At 34.9% G+C, this 21,426-nt stretch overlaps 1 long non-coding RNA gene and 1 pseudogene across 2 annotated transcripts; both read left to right on the forward strand.

Annotated features, from left to right (window-relative positions):
* The first annotated feature begins 4,270 nt into the window (after window positions 1-4,270).
* LOC144572830 (LEAF RUST 10 DISEASE-RESISTANCE LOCUS RECEPTOR-LIKE PROTEIN KINASE-like 1.5 pseudogene) lies at window positions 4,271-6,517 on the forward strand (annotated as a pseudogene). The gene is made up of 2 exons (XR_013517812.1): window positions 4,271-4,609; window positions 4,701-6,517. The product of XR_013517812.1 is annotated as an LEAF RUST 10 DISEASE-RESISTANCE LOCUS RECEPTOR-LIKE PROTEIN KINASE-like 1.5 pseudogene (transcript).
* Window positions 6,518-7,725: 1,208 nt separating this feature from the next.
* On the forward strand, window positions 7,726-8,953 carry LOC144572742 (uncharacterized). The gene is made up of 3 exons (XR_013517797.1): window positions 7,726-8,057; window positions 8,251-8,405; window positions 8,507-8,953. It is a non-coding gene; the product is annotated as an uncharacterized LOC144572742 (long non-coding RNA).
* Window positions 8,954-21,426: the final 12,473 nt, after the last annotated feature.

Genomic DNA, 21,426 nt, shown 5'->3' on the forward strand with positions numbered 1-21,426 from the left:
CTGCTTGCGGGATATGTGCAATTTGTTAAACATAGGAAAGCCATGGAGTTATTTAGGGAGATGCAATTGGCTAGGGTTACAATAGATTACGCCACTATAACCTCAGCTATTTCTTCCTGTGCACAAATGTATGCACTTAAGGTCAGTACATTCTCACTTGATTTTTGTTTGATTCATATTATAAGTTTTATTTCATGTTTTATATGTTCATTATTTGTAGGTAATTAGAATCTGTAGTTTAATAGACAATTAAATGGAAGTTGGTATGCTAGACTTCCACTTCTCTATCTATATAAAAAGAATCCATAGTTTCAGAAATGATAAGTAGGTAGATTTTGTGTTATAATTGTAGTTGACGTGTTAATTGCGGTTAGTTGACATGTTTTATTTGTGGTTCATGTCTACTATCAGACATGCAGCTGCAGTTTCCTTCTAATATTTGTAATTTTAACTCCAGCATAATAGTGGAGAGAATGAATACATAAAAAAACTGACACAAGTTGGTTTTGCTTCATTACTGGTCGGTCTTGCTCTCTGTATTCACCTCTAGAAGCTAACTGAGTCTTATTTACTGTGAAAATCTAACCTGTATGTTGCTTTCCTATAAATTTATGAGAACCAAAATTTGAAATAAACAAGCAGTTATGCAATCAATAATATAAAAGATATTTATATTATTGTCTACACTATTTTTTTAGATTGTTGCAAATTAGATCTAAATGTTTAATTTTTTTCTAACATCGATTTCTAACATGACCAATAAAAAGTAGAAACTCCTTTTTGTTTGTGACAGGCTTCTACTCTCCTCTATTGTCTGGGTGAGTTTTTCAACATCTACTACTGTAAAGAAATTAATGTCCTTTAGAATGCTTAATAAATGATAAATCAAGATGATGAACAACATAACTAGGATCTTTTTAGACAAATGCCCTTTGGCATACTTAGAATTAAATTTAAACTATATCTTAGAATCCAGGATGAATATACTTCACATTATTTGCAACATATGTTCACTGTAGGCTAAGGGCTTGGGAAAGATGCGAAAATGGTCCTAATAATTATGAACTTTCTCAAAAGGGTAAACTTGTCTTAGTCTTTAACAGAAGAAATGCTTTGTACAAGTTTAGGATCTTAACGTTGTTCTGTTCTACTTGTAGAATTTTCTGATATTAAATTCTCATAAATTTTAATTTTGTCCTTCGTGCAATTATGGCTCTTTGGGACAAGACTCTGAGTCCAGGTTTTTGCTGCAGAAACCTTTTTCGAGTTCAATATATTGCCAATGTATGCTCTTATCTTATCAAAAGATATGCACCGAAATTTAAACCCATCAAACCTTACTCCTATGTTTTTAAATATTTTCAGCATAGATCAATTCGTGCACCGAGCCCTTCAAAATCAGTCCTTCTATGTCCAATTGTTATGGAATGAAAGAATTAGACATGAAAATCATTTTGTCAAAACTTCTATTTACCTCAATAATATGAAAGTTCAAATTTAACTCCTTTTGTCCTCTTTGCTTTATTAGTTTCCTATGCATTTTTATATCTTAATACATTGTGCCAGTATGAAAAAAAAAACCAATTAAAAATCAGCTTTTGGCCGCATATCTCTTGGCAGAATAAGTCTACATGTTGATTGATTTTTTTATTGATCCATTCGAATTATTCTTTAACAAATTACTTCCAGGACAAGAAGGTGACATTCCACCTGCAACTCCATCTGCCGAGGATGAATCGAAGGCTGGCAGAAGATTGACATAGAGAAACGTAGAATGTAAGTCTTCCGTGTGATCTCTTGCTTCTTTTAAAAATTGGCAAAAACTGCCACTGTTCCCTTGCTACTTACCAATTTTTATTCATTGTCTCTCTCTAAGTAATTATTTAATTTTTCATTGCTTTTTCTTTGATCTTTGGATATCCATAAGATCAAATTGGGCTGCCTTTGTTCACATCTAGCTGCACAACAACCTGAGTTGGGTCATTTCGGTACAGATCCAGTGCAACTTTGGTTAAAGAGTTGGGTCTTTTTTTGTGTGGTTTTCTAAAATTTGTACTGCTAGAAATATATGTATGTAATTGTTATTATCTATATATTTAATTTGTACATATTTGACTTGAAAATTATGGAAAAGAATGCCATAAGATATTTCAAGATCTATTGTCATGGTAATTCTATGCAATTGCTTACTCTTCTATTTTGCTGAATTATGATTATGACAGGGAATATCTCCTTCAATAAGTAAACAAAAGAATAGAAAAAAAAATTTGTCACCCATGTATACCTACACGCACCAAGAAAACGGTTGCGGCAAAGCCGCAACAATGCATCTAGTTTCTCTTAGTTTTAAATCCGTCGCACGAATTTCAATACGAACAAGACATATATAATTGGGCTGTGTCCCATACTAAATTTTAATTATATTTGTAGACAATTGCGTTAGTTCTAATTGGAACCGGAATTTTTTTTTTGCCTTCAATTTTCCAAAGCATCCAAAGCATATCTCCCTTTTTCATTATATTTGTAGACAAAATAAGTCAAAGAATATGGCCCAATTTGGCTGGTCGGCACTTAGAAGTCTGACCGTAGTTCTCGCCTCATGATTTTTACCAAATTACAAAGTAGATGTTATAGATTATTACATATGAAGTTGATTGTAATTTGTAAGTATTGTCGCTAGACTGATACTTTGCACAGAAAAACCATGATTAGTGTGTGACATCATGGGGCCCGGTTGGACTTTGAACGGACCCACTCCCCATCTTGTCAATGGAGCTGCCAGCCTAACACAGCCTCATTCCAGCACTACTATGTGTGCCATTTTGACTCCATAATTTCTGGATTGATCTGTGCTCCAATTGCAAATTTCATGAGAAAGTTCTAGATAAATTTAAACTGTCTATTTTAAATCAAACAATTTTGATAAATTTCTATATTATCTTTATTCTGTCACGTTGACTAATTTCTTTAATATAAAAAGAAATGTAATTTGAAATGTTCATCTAAATTAAATAATATATGTAGAGGTGGTTTGTCTTTATTTTGTCACATTGACTAATTGAGTAATTGTAGAGGTGATTTAGTATCCTGGAATCTCTAAGGGTAATTTATGTAGGAACCGAACTAGGGCTGGCAATGAACCGACTCGAACCGAACATTTGGATCCAACCTGAAAAATTGTTTCGTGGCTCACTTGTTTTGGCAACGAGCGAGTCGAGCCAGCTCGTGGGTCAAAAGCCCAAATGTATTAGATAATGTATTATAAAATCAATTATAATAAATTAAGTTTGTAACTAAATTCATACATATTAAAATACTAAATCTTAAAATTCATACAAACATAGTTCACGAAATAAATTCATGCATACTAAATTCACACAAATTCATAATTGGCCCCAGCTCAAATTTGTTAATTTTGAATCGGTGATGAGCTGGCTCGTTAATCGCTCAGTTCACTAACGATCAAGCTATTATCGAGCGAGTCAGATACGAATCACAATTGATCCACGAGCTACGAGCTTTTTTACCACCCCTAAGCCGAACCCTAATACGTGCAATAAAATATAATAAAATTATAAATTTTCGTTTTTGTTTTTGTTTTCTTCCTTTTTTTTCCTTTTTGCTTAGTTTCCTTTTTATTTCACATTTTACGAAAACAGAAATATATATTGCAGTCAAAACACGACAAAAGGCAATGCACGTGACATCTCCGCTGCATCTTTTTTTTTTTTTTTTTTTTTTTTGAGGAACACCCGTGAGTATATTTGATTAGTACATAATCAGAAACATAAAAGAGAAATAGAAAGAAAGAACATTAACGGAGTCAATTTTTCCTTTGTTGCATCTGACAGCCCTTCCTTTTACCAGTAGAAATCAGCAAAGACGCTAGAGAACGCCCTGCACTATCTGCTCCGCCCCGAATTTACCAGCGATTGTTGCGTCCTCTTCGTACTTCTTGAATTGGAGCTTTGAAGTATCTCCGCCGCATCTCTTTCCCTCCTTTTCTTGAAGACAGATCTAACGCGGTACCGGACTATGTAGAATGAGACCTGAGTCTTCTGTTTTATTCTGGTACGAATCTCAAAGTGGACCCCAGATTTCGAAGTGATTTTTGAGGTTTTTACTCGGCTGGTAGCATTCTACGTATTCCGGTACCGCAGAGGATACTACTGTCCTTTCTTCCTCTTTCTTCCGTTCTTACTTTCGTGCTTCCTTTTCCCACTACTCTATTTACGCTGCAACAGATCAACCCCCATGATATCATTTCCCACCCCCATTCCCTTCTTCTTCCCCCAAATTCGATGCATCCTCTCTTTCCATTGACGCTGTTTCCCTTCCTCCTCTGCCTGCTTTGCTCTCCAGTCTCCACAACCTCCCACCAGTGCTCAACTTCTCAGACCGTCTCATCCTGCCCTCCATTTCGTTCTCCAGTTCTCCACTTCCCTTTCTCCTCCTCCCCAGGCTGCGGTCACCCCTCCTTCCGCATCAACTGTTCGCTGCCCCACTCCACCATCTCCATTTCATCCTCTACTTTTCTCCTCCTCGACCAGACTTCCACCTCCCTCCTCCTTTCCCCCTCCCCTCTTCTCCTCTCCAGTTCCTCCAGTCCGTGTCCCCGGCTTCCCTACCACCCAATTGATTTCTCCAACACTCCGTTTCACATCTCACCGGACACGTGCGATCGTCTCTCTTCCCTCCAGTTTTGCCACTCTCCAGTTCTCAATTCCTCTTCGACCTGTGGCCTCACCAGCTTCCAGCACCGCCTCTCATCCCAACCGCACCTCCTCATCACCTCCTGCAAGAACTCTTCCCGCAACTCAACTTCTGGTAATTCGACTCACATTCCCTGTGCCGCAGACGTACCGAGTTCCATATTGGGATTCCTCCAGGCAGGGATTCGGGTACAATGGGACCCGTTATCCGACCCGTACTACATCAACTGTAGCTCATGCACTGGCACTTGCGAGTACAACACTTCCCTCCCATCCAAACCCTTCATTTGCTTCTCCTCCAGTTCTTCTCTCTCCAGCTCCATTAAAAGCCACACAATCGCCACCGCACATGCCACACACCGCGAGAAGGGACACTTCCTCTTACTCACCACAATCCTCTTCGCAGTGGCATGCTTCATAGTCCTCCTACTTCTCTACCACTGCGCTGCAGCTTTAATCCGTCATAGCCGGCGTGGGTGTAGCTTCCGTGTGGCATTTGGTGCGGAGCCTGTGTCAGCCTTTCTTCGGGGCCATCACCTCCAGTCCCCTGTCTTTACATACGACCAACTGAAGGTTGCCACGTTGGACTTTGATCCAATTCGTAAAATTGGGGATGGCGGGTTCGGGTCTGTATACCTAGCAGAGTTCTGTGACGGCAGTTTGGCAGCTGTTAAACGGTTACACCAGTACCAGCCCGAAGCTGCCTTAGCTGCCACCACAACAAAATCCTTCTACAATGAGATACTAATTCTTTCATCTCTTAGGCACCCAAATCTAGTACGTTTACATGGATACTGTATCGACCCGCGTGGGCTATTACTCGTGTATGACTATGTACCGAATGGTACCTTAGCCGAGCACCTGCATGGTTCCCGCCGTACCAGCCATGGGCTATCTTGGTACATCCGAGTTGGCATAGCTCTCCAAACTGCCATGGCACTAGAGTACCTCCATTTTGGTCTGAAACCACCTGTGGTACACCGAGATGTGACCTCGTCGAATATATTTGTTGAATCTGATATGCAGGTCCGGGTAGGTGATTTTGGCCTTTCTAGACTGTTAACCTCTGCTGATGCTTGTTCTATCTCCGGTTCACGAGAATTAATATGTTGTACTGGCCCACAAGGTACACCAGGATACCTAGACCCAGAGTACCACCGGTCTTTTAGACTTACTGACAAAAGTGATGTGTATAGTTTCGGGGTTGTTTTGTTGGAGCTTGTGAGCGGTATGCGGGCAGTGGATGTGAGTAGAGACATGAGAGAGATGGCCTTAGCTGATTACATAGTAGGGAAGATTCAGCAAGGGCAGTTGCGGGAAGTGGTGGACCCGGTTTTAGTGCCGGAAAATGTGATGGCAAGCGTAGAGGCTGTAGCTGAGCTTGCATTTAGGTGTGTGGCCGGAGATAAAGATGACCGGCCGAATGCACGGGAGGTGGTCGAGGAATTGGGCAGGATTAAAGGGAAACTATGTGAGGGGTGGTACCAGAAGTAGTAGTAGTACGGGGGAAGGGTAAACTTGGTATGAATTTTCCTCTTTTTTTTGTTAGGTACATATTTGACAGCTCGGTGAAGGACCCTGTGATGTGAAGGGCTTTAGGAATCACTGGATTAAGAGGAATATGTAGAGAGGTGGATCATTTTATTTTTCTTGCATTAGGATCAATGGATATATGTATTAGGATTTTATGACAGTTTGTGGAGTAGACTGTTTTTAATAGTTGAATTCATGGGGGAAAAATTGCCTCATTTTTGCAAAGTTGTACCAGTAGAATGTATATTGATTAACTTAAGTTTGATCACATACTGCAATGGCAGTATGGTTTCTGGTTCTGCTGCAATTGAAGCTATATAGCAGAATTCTGGTATTCAGGTTTCTAATTTTGTCTCTCATTTTGTGTGGCTGTAATATTTGATGGATTCGGATTCAGTGGAAACCGATATAAGATGGAAGATCATTTAATGAAATTGTATGATAATATGATTCATATTTGGCATTGGGAAGTAGTGCTTGCTTTATAGGCATGAGAAGGATCCATACCTGTTGGCTGTTGCTTACAGGTCCCAACTCCAAAGAGCACTCAAAAAAGAGAAATATTTCTCATTCTTGGAAGGTGTCATTACTGAAATTATCAGTTGTATTCATCCGGGCAGTATTTTTCTGAGTTGAAATTAGACATAAAAGGATGTCTTTTATATTTATTTCATTTTGTATTGTCTTAAAGTGCTTGAACTGTGCCTCATCTTCGCTCAATATTTGAGTTTTGATGTTGTACATATTAACAAGACAAATTGATTTAATACAAATTACAAATTATTTCGCTACAAATTGATTCAGTACAAATAATTTTCTGTTCGATTTTGCTCGCCTCTTGCAGTTGTGTGACTGGTTTCTTAGTGCAAGATAAAATTTGAAATGTTGAAGCTAAACCTTTAAGACCTAGAAGAACCAATCCACAGTATAAAGAGCTTTTCTGTCCGATGCAAAAAAACAAATAGCTATCATCTCTTCAGCTGATGAGTGAATGAATCTCTTTTGATAGATTATACAGATGACTCATTAAAGAGGAAGGCTCACAATTTCGCGCTATTTGATTTATGCCTTTAAGCAAGGTACATTGTAGCAATATCTTTGATAGTTTTCTTTCTTCTTAACGATTTGTTATTGTTTCCTTTCTTTTCCAGGTTAAAATTTCATGTAGGTGATTTCGATGTAGGCAGTACAAACTTTGAAGAGATGAAGAACTACGGTAATGCTATTTATCTCATGTTTCTCACTTTTTTCTACTTTGAACAAACAGAAGTACTGGTATTGTAAAATTGATAGTGAGTAGAATGTGAAGCAGGATTAAGTGAAAGATCAATTGTTTATCAAAAATATATTTTTCCCAATTCAGTTTTTTTTAATATTTCTTTTCATATTGGATGATCATTGAGTCAAGTGATGCCACTAATTGTTTTTATTTTTTTATTTTTTTTATTTTTTGGGAAAATTTCTCTAAGTTTTTATGTGCATGTGCTCATCAAAGAGGAAAAAGAGAAATAAAATGATATATTATTTTACTACTATGTTTGTCGTTTCTCCTCATAATTAATGTCCATTAAGCAGCTTTTTTCTTCTTTTAAATTTCTTCTATTTTTTTTAACCTAATTGCTGAGTACCTAAAAATTTACTCAATTGTTTGTGACCTGTAACAAAGTAATTAGTTCAAATTTTGGACATAAATTGAATTAATTGAAGGATTTACCCCTGCGAGGTGTTGCACCAAAGTCAAGGTATTCGGGTGTTTATGAAGATGCCAGTAGTCATGGTGCTAAGGTTTATCTTGGCAATCATACCATTTGTGTAAGTCCAAAAAAAGTCTTTGTGACTTCTCTCAAGATAGTACTGTATTTTTTCTTTTTTAAAAAAAAAACTCTTCACTTTTTGTTGCGGAACAAGTTTCTAAAAGAGTAGCATAACTGCTGGAACTTGATTTAGTATTTTTCAATTTAAAGGAATTCTTATTTTTGCCGTATTGTTCTGTATCATTTCACAGGTCACAAATAATTGAGTAAGAGCAATTAAGAGAAGATATTACAAAGCCAAAGATTTTTACCTGGTATGTTCATGGGAATGTTCTGGTATGTTCTGGTACCTGGTATGTTCATGGGAATCGAAGATATTACAAAGCCAAAGATTTTTACGAGACATGCAAGTCCCTCACTCTCCATTTTTTTGTTTTTTGGTTGTTTTGGTGAAATTCTAATGTTCATCCTTTTTTTTTATTTTTTTTTTTATTTTTCTATTTTCAGATGAATAGACTGGTAACATAGAGTAGTGCCGAATTAAAGAACAACGCTGACCTATCACCTTGGGAGCACAAGAAAGTTTTTGCTTCTAATTGAGCGCTATATGTTTGTTTTTCTTCCTCATTTCACTTAATTTTCCTTAAAATAAAATTATTTGTTTATCTTATGATGTTTGTTCATCTCTAGAAAGATTAACTTTACTCTTTTTCTTAATTAAGTTTGGCAGGTTAATGCAGAATTGCATATTCATATGGGACCAATTAAAGCAATGGGATATAATGCGGTGATATTTGCTGACTCTAAAGGACTTTATCAGTTACATTACTCAGTAAGTATATCCCATGTTCAACTTATATAACCTCAAGTCCATTACAAACCAATAATGTTAGCATGTCAGAACAAAACCACACTGGTGACAACCACATGCTATTCTCTTCTTTTCTTTTCTTTTTAAGTTTAAACACTAACACCTTGTTTGGATAGAGAGTAGAGAAAGGGAGGGGAGGTGAAGAATAGAAGGGAATGGAATGGAATAGGAAAGAAGATTAACATATTTAACCTTTTCATGTTTGGATGATTAATGGGGGAAAATAAATTTAACTTTCCTTTCCATCTTGTTTCTTGTTTGGTTAATTAAAATTATAGAAGGTTAATCAAATATTTTTAGTATATTTGACTATTATACCCTTTACAATAATGTGTAAAAAGAAAGAAGAATATAAATAAAAGTTTATGTGGTATGTACCGCATGGCCTGGTGTGTCAAGAACAATGTTGTACCAAAAAAATAGATATGCTATATACATCCTCTGTGTGAATGCTCAACCCTGCAAAATTAACAACTGGGAATAGATACCACATCAATTGTTTTTTCGAACTGAAACTGGTCTTGCTAGAAATGTATGTTGAACTTCTCATGACCAAAAAATTTGTTCTTAATGAAAGCATGCATGTATAGACTAGGTCCAAAGGGTCATCAGTACAACACCTTTTGTAGGTACTGTATCAAGAATACCATACTACCCTGACACCAGCATATAGTAGTAGTTTTTTTTTTTTTTTTTTTTTTTGATTCAAGACCCGTAGGTTTCTCTCATTAAAAACTGGAAAAGCAATCTACATTACAAAATTAAAAAACTAAAGTGCTTGAAATATAAATTAAAAGTAAAAATCTCTCTACTACTTTGAAGGCCCATTTAACAGCCCCGGTTCCACCCCTTTTCTTCTCTGCTCAAATACGAAATATGTTAGGGGCTAAGTTGAAAAAAAATTCCTCCATGCTTCTGACCACCTTACATCTTACCAGTATCTTCCAAAGTGTTTTTTTTCAGGAAAGTATCTTTCAAAGTGTTGATTTTTACTGATACGACAACAACATCTAAAAAAGAAAGATACAACAGCAGCTAAAAATAAAAGACTGAGTTATCTAGCTTAAAAGTAAACACATAAATCATCATTTTACTAAAATAAATCAAGGAAGAAACAAACAAACTCATTAAAATAAAATTGTTATTATCCCAAAATTCCAAGAACCAACACTACATCATCATTTTACTAAAAACAAATAACAAAATTGATGATCAACTACATCTTATTAAATTATTTTACCACTAATAATATAGAAATCCAATGCCCAATGACACATATTAAAATTCATAACTAACTAGAGATCATACTCATGAGTAGTTCCTTACGCTCTTCCAAAGGACAACCAAGCAGAGCTCCAAGCATATCAGGATTTTTAATCAAGAAGAGATATGCTGGCATTTTTTTGTTTGAATCAAGACTTAACTCAACAACATGATTCCATATTTCCTTTTCAGAAATAGGAAGGCGCTGGTTAGATTTCACTAGCTCTTCTGTAGATTTCATGATAGCATTAGCAACATTTTCAATTCCTTTTATTATCTCAGTTTGAACCTCTTCTCTTGAAGCGTTACCCTTCTGCCTCCTCCTTGCTTCAGGAGAATTTATGTTTTCCTCACCAACTCCTTCTAGTGTTGCCTCGTTCTGTGCCACCAAGCGATCAATCTCTGAAATATTTTCACCCTCGATCTCTTCGGTTTGTGCTGCCATTCGCTGCCTCATTTCTGATGGAGTCTCAGCATTTTCCCCTGTTGCTCGATCATGTCCATAAAGCTTAACTAACTTGTCATAATGAAGAATTGGTTTGTTCATCCAATCAGCTGCTTCTGGTGTGACTGAAGAATAATATGCAGGTTAATATTCTAATAACTTATAAGTCGCATTACAAAGATTGTACAAATTTTAAATTATAGGTTTGTCAATCATTGAAAAAAATAAATAAATGTACCTCAATTAATTTAGTCCAAACTTCCGGCTCTGCACTCCACATATTGGTGAAAGGGCTCCATTGGAAACCGCTTGAACCATTTCTAAAAATATCATAGCAAGTTCCAAAACCTCTCTTAATATACTTCATGCGATTTTTTATCCTTTCTTTATCAACAGGTTTGTCGGGAAAAATTTCCTTAAGCTCTTTGAGTATGTTGTCATATGCCTGTGTTGTGAATGTACCTCCAACTCGGTTTCCATGTTCATGCTGTTGTAAAAATGCATCAATTAAAGCTTCATCCATTGCATGAGACCAAGTAAGCATCTCTGCTCTATCTCCATTAGCTCCATTATTTTCAGTGTTGCTTGTTGCATTCTTTCTTTTCCCCATAACTCAAGAGCTGTAGTGAAATTGTATTATTATAATTTCAAAATAAATTAAACCTACATACTTCATCACATATATGACACACTAGATGAATTCTAGTACAATAATATTTAGGTACTATGTTGTACCAGTGTTTAGATACTGTGTTGTACTCATGTACAAGGGCATACTTGTCTCTTTTTTTTTCCTGATACATTATATATATGTTTTCACTATTTTTTTTTCTAATATAGGTTGGCCTATTGTCAGAGCATCTTCAATTAGAAATCCCAATTACCTTGCTGTATGAATGAATGCATTATCAATTTAATTATACTTTAACTTTGACCGATACTTATTTGAACTGGCAGACAAACACCTAATAAGAAATCAATTTAAGATGTAAAGAAGCACATTACACTCAGAAGCTTAAAAAAAATTAAATTTTCAAAGTATCTAAACAAATCCATTTTCATGTATTATAATCCCTCCACATTGCTGCAGCTATTCCATCCCTAACTTGCTCTCCTCTAATCATCTCTTGAGGGTCTTCTCCTTCAACAGCATCTACTGATTCATTTGCTCTATTAGCAAGTTCTGCATCAACTTGAGCAACAATTTGCCTATCGGGATCCTTATCTATTAAAAAATTGTGTAGGATGCAACAAGCCACAATTATCTTTTTTTGTGCCTCCACACTGTAAGTTGGTATAGTGGAGCTTGCTATTATCGGAAATCGCTTTTTAAGAACACCAAATGCTCTCTCAATTGCATTGCGTAGAGATGCATGGCGGAGATTAAACAACTCACGAGGATTTCGAGGTGGATTCCTCGAGTACTCCTTCAAATGATAGCGTGTTCCTCTATATGGTGTAATCAAGGAACTCCTTGTCATAAATCCCGCATCAACAAGATAGTATTTTCCTATATTGAAAATTAAAGTATTGAATTATTTCTTAGAAACAATTCCTAATGAGTTCACTAACTTGAGATGATAACTTTAATTACCTTCTGGAATTTTGAGAGGATGAGATCGAGTTAATACATTTTTCATAATTCTTGAGTCAGATGCTGTTCCTTCCCAACCAGGTAAAATATAAGTAAATTTTAGATCAAATGAACAAGCTGCTAGTATATTTTGTGTTGGATATTCTTTCCTTCCACGATATCTTGGTGCATCTTCAGAAGAAACTCTCGCTCGCACGTGTGTTCCATCAATAGCCCCAATACAATCCTGTTATCTTAAAATAAATTTAGATAATGCGGTTATCTATCTTACTTAAATAGAATAAATATATATATATATTTTACCTTGAAGTATGGATTGTATTTGTTGTTTGATGTTATTTCAACTGGAACTTCTGATCCATCTGATTGTTGGAAATAAATCTCCTCCAGCATAATTATTGATTTTAGAACATTATGAAAATGTCGACAGTTTGACTCTCCAGACCGACGAAAGAAGAAGCAAATTGAACGGTTCCTAACGTTATGACCCAATATGTAGAGGAACTTAGCAACTTGTTCTTCGACACATGCATGAAGACTTGGTTTAAGGCCACCGTACATCACTAGCCTTTTGCAGAAATCAATAAAGGCTTGAGGGCTCATCCTAATGATATCACGAGTTCTATGACTAACTGGGATTTCATTCAATAATTCTTGCCTCACTTCATCTCTTTTGTCTCGAACTTCTTGAGAAATTCGATTGTCTGCCCGTTGTTCTAGTATTATCCAATAAACTAATAAACAAAGCACTTGCACTAATTGCATCACATGTTGACGATGGATGATGACACATATATTTTTCTTTTCTAAATTTCTGGAAGCGGCCATTTTTACAAAATCTATAAAAAAAGGACGTAATAATTTATATATAAATGAACGACTACAACAAACAAAATAAATAAATAACTACATTAACTTCATACAGTAAACAAAAAACCATTTCCAACTTATTTACTGAATTTCATTCTCTGGTATAACTAGTGTTGAGTACACAGGCTTCAAATTGCAAAAGAAAAAAAAAAACTTGAAATATTAAGTCGGGAATATTTTTTGAAAGAATTATTTTGTTTTATTAAAGTAATGCAACAATAACAATTATAAAAGAAGGTCAGGTAACAACAAAAAAAAAAAGCAAGGCTGAATATTAATTCTGGAGATCATATTTCACAGAAGACCAAACATTTATCAGATAAGAAATAGTATTTCGTATTTATTAGGTTTTGACTTCCCCTCCCCAACCCACCACGAAACAATATTTAGGATCATACTGAAGTTCGATAAATATATATATAAAAAAAAAAAACTAACCTGATCAATCAACTATGATGGCTACGGTGGCTGCTAGGTCTGTGGTGAAAAAAAATTGAATGGTAATTATATAGAAATAAGATATATAGGACAGGGCATTTGTGTCATTTTTTCTGAAAATATTTGCTACACAATTTCTTTCCATCCGTTACACCCCAAATCGGGAGGTAAATCGACTCTATTCATTACAGTTACACAAGGTTAACTCTTTCCCCTCCTGTACCCCTCACCTCCACCATAATTTTGTCAACCAAACACGATTGGAGGGAAAGTTTTTTATCTATTCCATTCCCTCCCCTCCTCTACTCTCCATCCAAACATGGTGTAAGTAAACACAATACTGGTCTTTGAGTCTAATCGAGCCTGTACTGATGCATAAAATATCTGTACACTACAAGAATATAGGGCAAACAAGTACCAAAACAAGGACACCGCAAAAGGGTTTTAATTCTAATCAATTTGATTCGAGGTTTCACCAACAAAAATCTTATTCTTTGACTGCATTAGTGAAAAAGGAATAAAGATATATTACTTATGGTAGCACCAGTTCTCCATGAACTAAGAAGGCAATTTGACGGCATCCCATTCAGCTCCCCTAATTCCAGCTACTAACCCTTCATCCGGCTTTTGTTAGCATCAGTGTAATAAAATGCGGTCTATGTGGCCAAATATTCGTATGCGGTTCGAATCTGCATAGAAAACCAATATGTGATTTCAAATCGGATCCGAATATTTTTTATTAAAAAAACCCAATTCTAATTGGATCCGAATAATTTAATTTAATAGGACAGAGCCGAATCTGAGCTGAGCCGGGCCGGTTCATGAGCCCATCGAGTCTCCTCTTTCGTTCTCTCGCCTCTTGCCTCTGTCGCTGAGTAATGAGAAGGAAGGGAAGGTGATCAGCAGTTGGAATCAAGTTTGACCTCCGTCGGATCCGCAGCTGAGTTAAATCACGCACGCAGAATCACAAATCACTGGACTTGACCTAACCTCGGTAATGGACTTTGGGCCTAAGAACACGTGTCGGCTGGGTGATTTTAAATTGGAAATCATATCAGAATATGAGAATATTGTTCCATCTTTTACTCGGGATATATATTAATTGAACGAGGTAGAAATATATATTATACCCATCTATATTTTGACTCCGCTGAAAGTCAAAGAGAGCAATTGGAGAAAACAGTCATTATTCATCAGTTTTATTGGAATTACATAAAAAGTTAAGAGTGGCTGAGGACAGACAAATTCGAGTTTTTTAAAAATAACCAAATTTATAAAAAAAATTATTAAAAATAACTAAGATTTGAGAGAAATTTAAAAATTACCCAACTCGTGAATATTTTTCACGGTTCGGAATTTTTAATTCCGGCAGTGGAAAAATTTCACGGGTGGATTTTTTTTTTTTACTATAAATAGGATTTCGAGAAAGAAAATATCCACGGTTTTTTTTATAAACTCATTTTTTATAATATATGTATATATAATATAATATAATATAATATAATATAATATATGTGTATGTATATATAATAGAGAGGGTTAAAATGCACTCTCTTTTTTGTGCTCCTAACGTGCACCCTCTCCTCATATCTTCATTTTCAAAGTTCAAATAGTCGATTCGAACCTTCCAACGTGTTCTTCATATTAAAATGTGCTTGGAGACCAAATTTTACATTTTTTGGAAATTTTTTACTATTTTTTCAGATTTTTTTATTAAACTAAGCAATAATAAAAAATTCAGCAAAGTGATTATTTTCAAAAATTCTGAAAAAATAGTAAATTTTTTTCAAAAAATATAAAATTTGGTCTCCAAGCACATTTTAATATGAAGAACACGTTGGAAGGTTCGAATCGACTATTTAAACTTTGAAAATGAAGATATAAGGGGAGGGTGCACGTTAGGAGCACAAAAAGAGGGTGCATTTTAACCCTCCTCTATATAATATAATATATGTATATGTATATATAATATACATATGTATATGTATATATAATATACATATGTATATATAATATATACATATGTATATATGTATACGGGTCCGGCTAATTTGCTGCCGGCAGCATTTTAGCCGGAGGTGCTGCCACCCCTTTTTATATTTTGTGATGTCCAAACAACAAATTCAAAATGTTAGATGTTTAATCTATATTATAATCTACTTGGAGACCAAATTTTATATTTTTTGGAATTTGTTTACTATTTATTAAGCTAGTTTGAAAACTGCTGTTTTCAGTAAATTTCTGCAGCATTGAAATCAGCGGTTTTCAAACCAACTTAATAAATAGTAAAAAAATTCCAAAAAATGTAAAATTTGGTCTCCAAGTAGATTATAGTATAGATTAAACATCTAATGGTTTGGATTTGTTGTTTGGACATAACAAAATAAATAAAATGCGGCAGCACTGCCGGCAGAAATGCTACCGACAGCAAATTAGCCACAACATATGTATATATAATATAGGGTCCGGCTAATTTGCTGCCGGCAACATTTTAGCCGGAGGTGTTGCCACCTCTTTTTATATTTTGTGATGTCCAAACAACAAATCCAAACCGTTAGATATTTAATCTATATTATAATATACTTGGAGACCAAATTTTACATTTTTTGGAATTTTTTTACTATTTATTAAGCTAGTTTGAAAACCGCTGTTTTCAGTAAATTTCTGCAGCATTGAAATCAGCGGTTTTCAAACTAGCTTAATAAATAGTAAAAAAATTCCAAAAAATGTAAAATTTGGTCTCCAAGTAGATTATAGTATAGATTAAACATCTAATGGTTTGGATTTGTTGTTTGGACATCAAAAAATAAATAAAACGCGGCAGCACCGCCGACAGAAATGCTGCCGGTAGCAAATTAGCCACAGCCATATAATATAATTACATATAATTACATATAATTATATATAATTTAGGTTTTTGTACAATTGTATAATATAACATAATTATACAAAAAGCTAAATTACTTTGTATGCAAATTAAAAAATTCTATAATTAATAATTACACTACAAAAACCTAAATTATACTAAACAAAATATCGATAGTTGTACGTCTACCATTGAACGAAAACTTAAACTGAATTTTTGAGGCACTAAACGACGTTTTTTTTAAATTCTGATGCTTCGGATGCCCGGGGGTGGCCCGGGTGATATTCAGATTTGTCTCATCCCCCCTTTCTAAAAAGTGGTCATACGCACAAATCTGACTTTCCTAGCCAAAGTTATGGTTGTTTAAAGTTTTTTCAAAAGCTTAAATTTGGAAATTCATAACTAACTGTAAAAAAATCCAAATAAATTGAAATTTGTGTCAATTATGTGTATTTTTGAATGCTCTGCATGCTGTTTTAATCACTTTTGCATTTTGATCCTTGTATCAGTCCAGACTTGCTAATTTACCAGCAGAGGTCAAATTTGATATATATATAAATAAATATATTATATATACATATATACATAGGGTAAGGCTAAGGTGCTACGGCTCAATATTATAGTTTTCAAAATTCAAACGGTCGATCCGAACCATTCATCTTGTTCTCCATATTAATATGTGTTTGGAGACCAAATTTTACATTTTTTTGGAAATTTTTTACTATTTTTTTAGATAGGTAGAAAATCAGTTGATCTAAAAAATTATGCACCATTCAGATATTTGATTTTCTAAAAATCTAAAAAAATAGTAAAAAATTTCCAAAAAATGTAAAATTTGGTTTCCAAACACATATTAATATGGAGAACAAGATGAACGGTTCGGATCGACCGTTTGGATTTTGAAAACTCGAATATTGAGCCGTACCACCGTAGCCCACTATGCAACCCATAGCACCTTAACCTTACCCATATACATATATTATATATACATATACATATCTCTCCTCCTTATTAAGGAGCTTAATGTCTAGATCCTGCAAGGGTCCTGATTTACTGTTTTTTTTTTCGGAATGATGCTCAGCCGTTGAATTTCCAGATCGCACATAGATGAATTTTTCAAATTATGAGTTTCAACACTTAAGTATGCTGACATCTCCATATTTGATCTATTGTTCCGACCAATTCCTGTACCAAAATCTACGTTTTAAACCACCAAATCGCGTATTTTACATTGAATATCCATAGAATGTGGTACTGCTGCGATTTCATTCTTATTTTGCAGAAAACGGGCAAAATCAGGGAAGTTACTGAATTCTGAGACTCTGTACGCGACCCTCATCAGAGTCGATGCGGGTAGCATTAGACCTAACGTGGGTCGCATCGCGAGTCTCCAGAGCAGACAGTGAAGGCTCAATAAAGGCCCAGAATTGAAGTGCTCGTTTTGAAAAGTCTATAAATAGACCACCCCTGCCACCAGAGGAGAGCGTTCCGAATTTGAAGATTCAAAACCTCAAGAATTGGAGTATTGTTCAAGAAAGAGAAGAAGGAGTGAAGATTCTTGCTAGATTGCTTCATTTGGTTTTATCATGATCTTCTCTCTTATCTCCTCTTTTATGATGTTTGAGTAGATCTTTCTTGTTTCTAGGGTTGATGTAATCTAAGGCTTTGTTTGTAATGCATTGAATCTGAATTTGAATTGTTCTTGTGTTCATTTGATTGAGTATTATTCTTTCATTGCTTGATTGAGATTGTTTGATTGAATCTTGTTGTCTATTGTTGAATGTTTCTTGCATCTCTTCTAATACCTTGACCTTGATCTTTCTTGCAATTTAATCAAGTACTTGAGGTAGATCAAAGATCTGAAAAGATAGATCAATTGAACCGAAAGGTGAGATTTCCACCTATTGAGAGATAGTGGATACCTTAGCAAACCGAACAAATGACTTAGATTGAACACTAGTAAACGAAAGTTTGAGGTTGTAGATCTAAGAAGGTGAAATTGCAATTCCTTACTAGGTTTCTGGTGCTAATAAATGAGAGTTGAGGCTCAAGATTCTTAGGTACGGTCAGTAGATCCTTGTACAAGTGAATAACTCAGAAACAGGTTCAATGCTGCATTCACTCGAGGACCATGCGAGTCGCATGGGAGACCATGCGGGTCGCGTCACAAGGGTCGTATGCGAGTCGCGTGAGGGTCCAGAGAGGCAAAGTTGAGGATGAAATCTGAAATCCTGGAAACTTCATTTTAAAATTGACTGAAACAAAACATTTATTTATGTCATCTTCTGTTATTTAATTGAGAAATTGAAACGAATTCAAACCAAACTTTTCACTTCTAGTACCTAACTAGGATAAGTGGTGATCTAGAATAGAATTGTACTGTCCCTGAGGATCGATACCTGATTATACTCTTGAACGAAAGTTGTGCACTTGCAGCATAATTCAAAAGCTAAATCACGGTTTAAAAGGGTGCAGCTCGCTGTACCTGAAACTTTGTGTGCGCGCTTTTATGCGAACATATGCATTGGTCGCGCCGCATATGATCCCAGTGCCCATAAACTGCGCGCCGCACCCGTGGACCGCGCCTCTGAACCACGCACGGCACCTGCAGATCGAGCCTGTGCACCGCGCACCCTTTTTTTTCTGCTGAAGGCGGGATTCGAACCCAGTTGGGTTCTGTTGGTGCCAAAATTCTTACCACTACACTAGAGTTCACATGTGTTATTTTGTAGATAAATATAGTATTTAACTATTTTTCTCTACAAATTTGATTTAAATTATCTCTCCTCCTTATTAAGGAGCTTAATGTTTTCTACTACATAATTTGCTCCCGTTGCTGCTGTGCACGGGCACGATTACTAGTATTATATTATAGAGGTTAGCTACTCTACTTACATAAGCATATGAGGGTATATGCTTATAAGTCATTTTTTCTTTTTCAAAATCCAAAAAGTCAATCTGAACCGTTAGATGTGATCTCTATATTGAAATGTGCTTGGAGACCAAATTTTACATTTTTCTGAATTTTTTTACTATTTATTAAGCCACTTTGAAAATTGTTGATCCAACGGTGGTTTAACAAAACAGTAAAATCAGAAGCCACCGTTGGATTAGCGATTTTCAAGTGGCTTAATAAATAGTAAAAAAATTCAGAAAAATGTAAAATTTGGTCTCCAAGCACATTTCAATATAGAGATCACATCTAACGGTTCAAATCAACTTTTTGGATTTTAAAAATAAAAAAATGACTTATAAGCATATACCCCCATATGCTTATGTAAGTAGAGTAGTCAACCTCTTATATTATATATACATATATTATACATATATTATACATATACCAAATTTTCTTTCTCCAAACCCTATTTATAGTGCAAAACAAAAAACCCACCAGTGAAATTTTTCCACGGCCGGGATTAAAAATTCCGGACCGTGAAAAATATTCACGGGTTGGATATTTTTAAAAATTCTCTCAAACCTTGGTTATTTTTAATAAGATATTTATAAATTTGGTTATTTTTAAAAAAATCGGCTTTGATGGGGGTCCAGACTTGAAATCAGACATAAGTTTATAATTCAAATATAATTTGATTATTTAAAAGTTTGTAATTCAAATATAATATAAATGTATTAGTGAATAATTTGCTCATATAAATAAATAATATCGCATATTAAAAGTATTAATTTTTTTGTACTAATATATTAAATAATCAGAGTCTTGTTGGTGTAATTCGTCAAATTCAAAAAAACAAAAACAAAAACGTGCTGAAATAAATATAGATTTAATAAAACTTTAGTTGGGAGCTTGATTATTATGCTCTATTGTGGTTTTTATTTTATTTATCTATTTTATATATTGACATTGCTTAGTGCATTTCTTCTTGAATGTGTCGTAAATACATTCAGTAGATTTGTGCATTTAATATTGTTTATTATTCATTTGCCGCAAAAATTATAAACATGTAAATGATAATACTTACAATACAATACATTTCTCGTTTTTGATGATTTTATAATTTCTGTGAAGGTAATTTATGAAAAACATGAATAATGCAAACCCAATAATTTTGTATGGGTATTAAACCGCTAATATTTTGTCTATTTCTCGCAAAAAAAAATTACGAACATGTATGATTATATGACTTTAAGCTGCAATTTATAAAGACCATGAATATACGCACACATTGTGCTTATATATGTTGTTTTCTACTATTTATTTACCGTAATAAATTACGAGCATGTAGATGATAATACTTAGAGCATATGTCGGTTTTGATAACAATAAAACTTGAGCTGTGGCTACAATTTATGAAAAACATGAATTCATGCATCAATATACTTAAAATACATTCTAATAAACTGTGTGTAATATTATATCGGTCCGTTTTGATGATTAATTATATGACTCAAAATATGATTTTAATTTATAAAAAACATGAATAAACGTATTAATGTACCGTAAATTAATGCATCCCATTATGTATTAATAATATTGCTTGTATGTTATTGAACCAGAACAAAAGTACTCTGAGTACATAGATTAATATGTAAAGATATCTGATTATAATTATATAGCTTAAAAACAAAAGTATTCTTTTGTTTTTTTTTCTCTCGATGAATCATCGGGTAAAGGTATTAACAGAATAATTTTGACTTCCTGCAGCGCAAAAACCATAAGAGCGCTGTTTTGATTCTATAGTTCGTGCGCTGCATGATTGATCCCTCGTTACCTCGTATTCACTGTTGAGTTCGGATTTATACAAGTCTCCAGTTTGTTTAAAATGGAGACAACTCAATTCGCATTTGTGTTAAAAACCTTCTTTCCGACACGACAGTACGACACGCGTCGGGTCGGATTTTATCATACCAAGGAATCACATTTAATGGTCCACGTTCCTGTTTGGGAATTATCTGGCGGTCGTAACGACGCAGCCAACTACCATAAGTGACTGTCACGTGGGACCTGAGCATCAAATTTGTCAAGAAGTAAATGGGGATGCCTGCCTACCGAGTGCGTATCCTCGAGATATCTCAAACTTTTGCGTGACCGACGTGTCCGGTGCCTATTCGGTGATAGCGC

Source organism: Carex rostrata, chromosome 20 (assembly GCF_964058835.1).
Source record: "Carex rostrata chromosome 20, lpCarRost1.2, whole genome shotgun sequence".
NCBI classification, from domain to species: Eukaryota; Viridiplantae; Streptophyta; class Magnoliopsida; order Poales; family Cyperaceae; genus Carex; species Carex rostrata.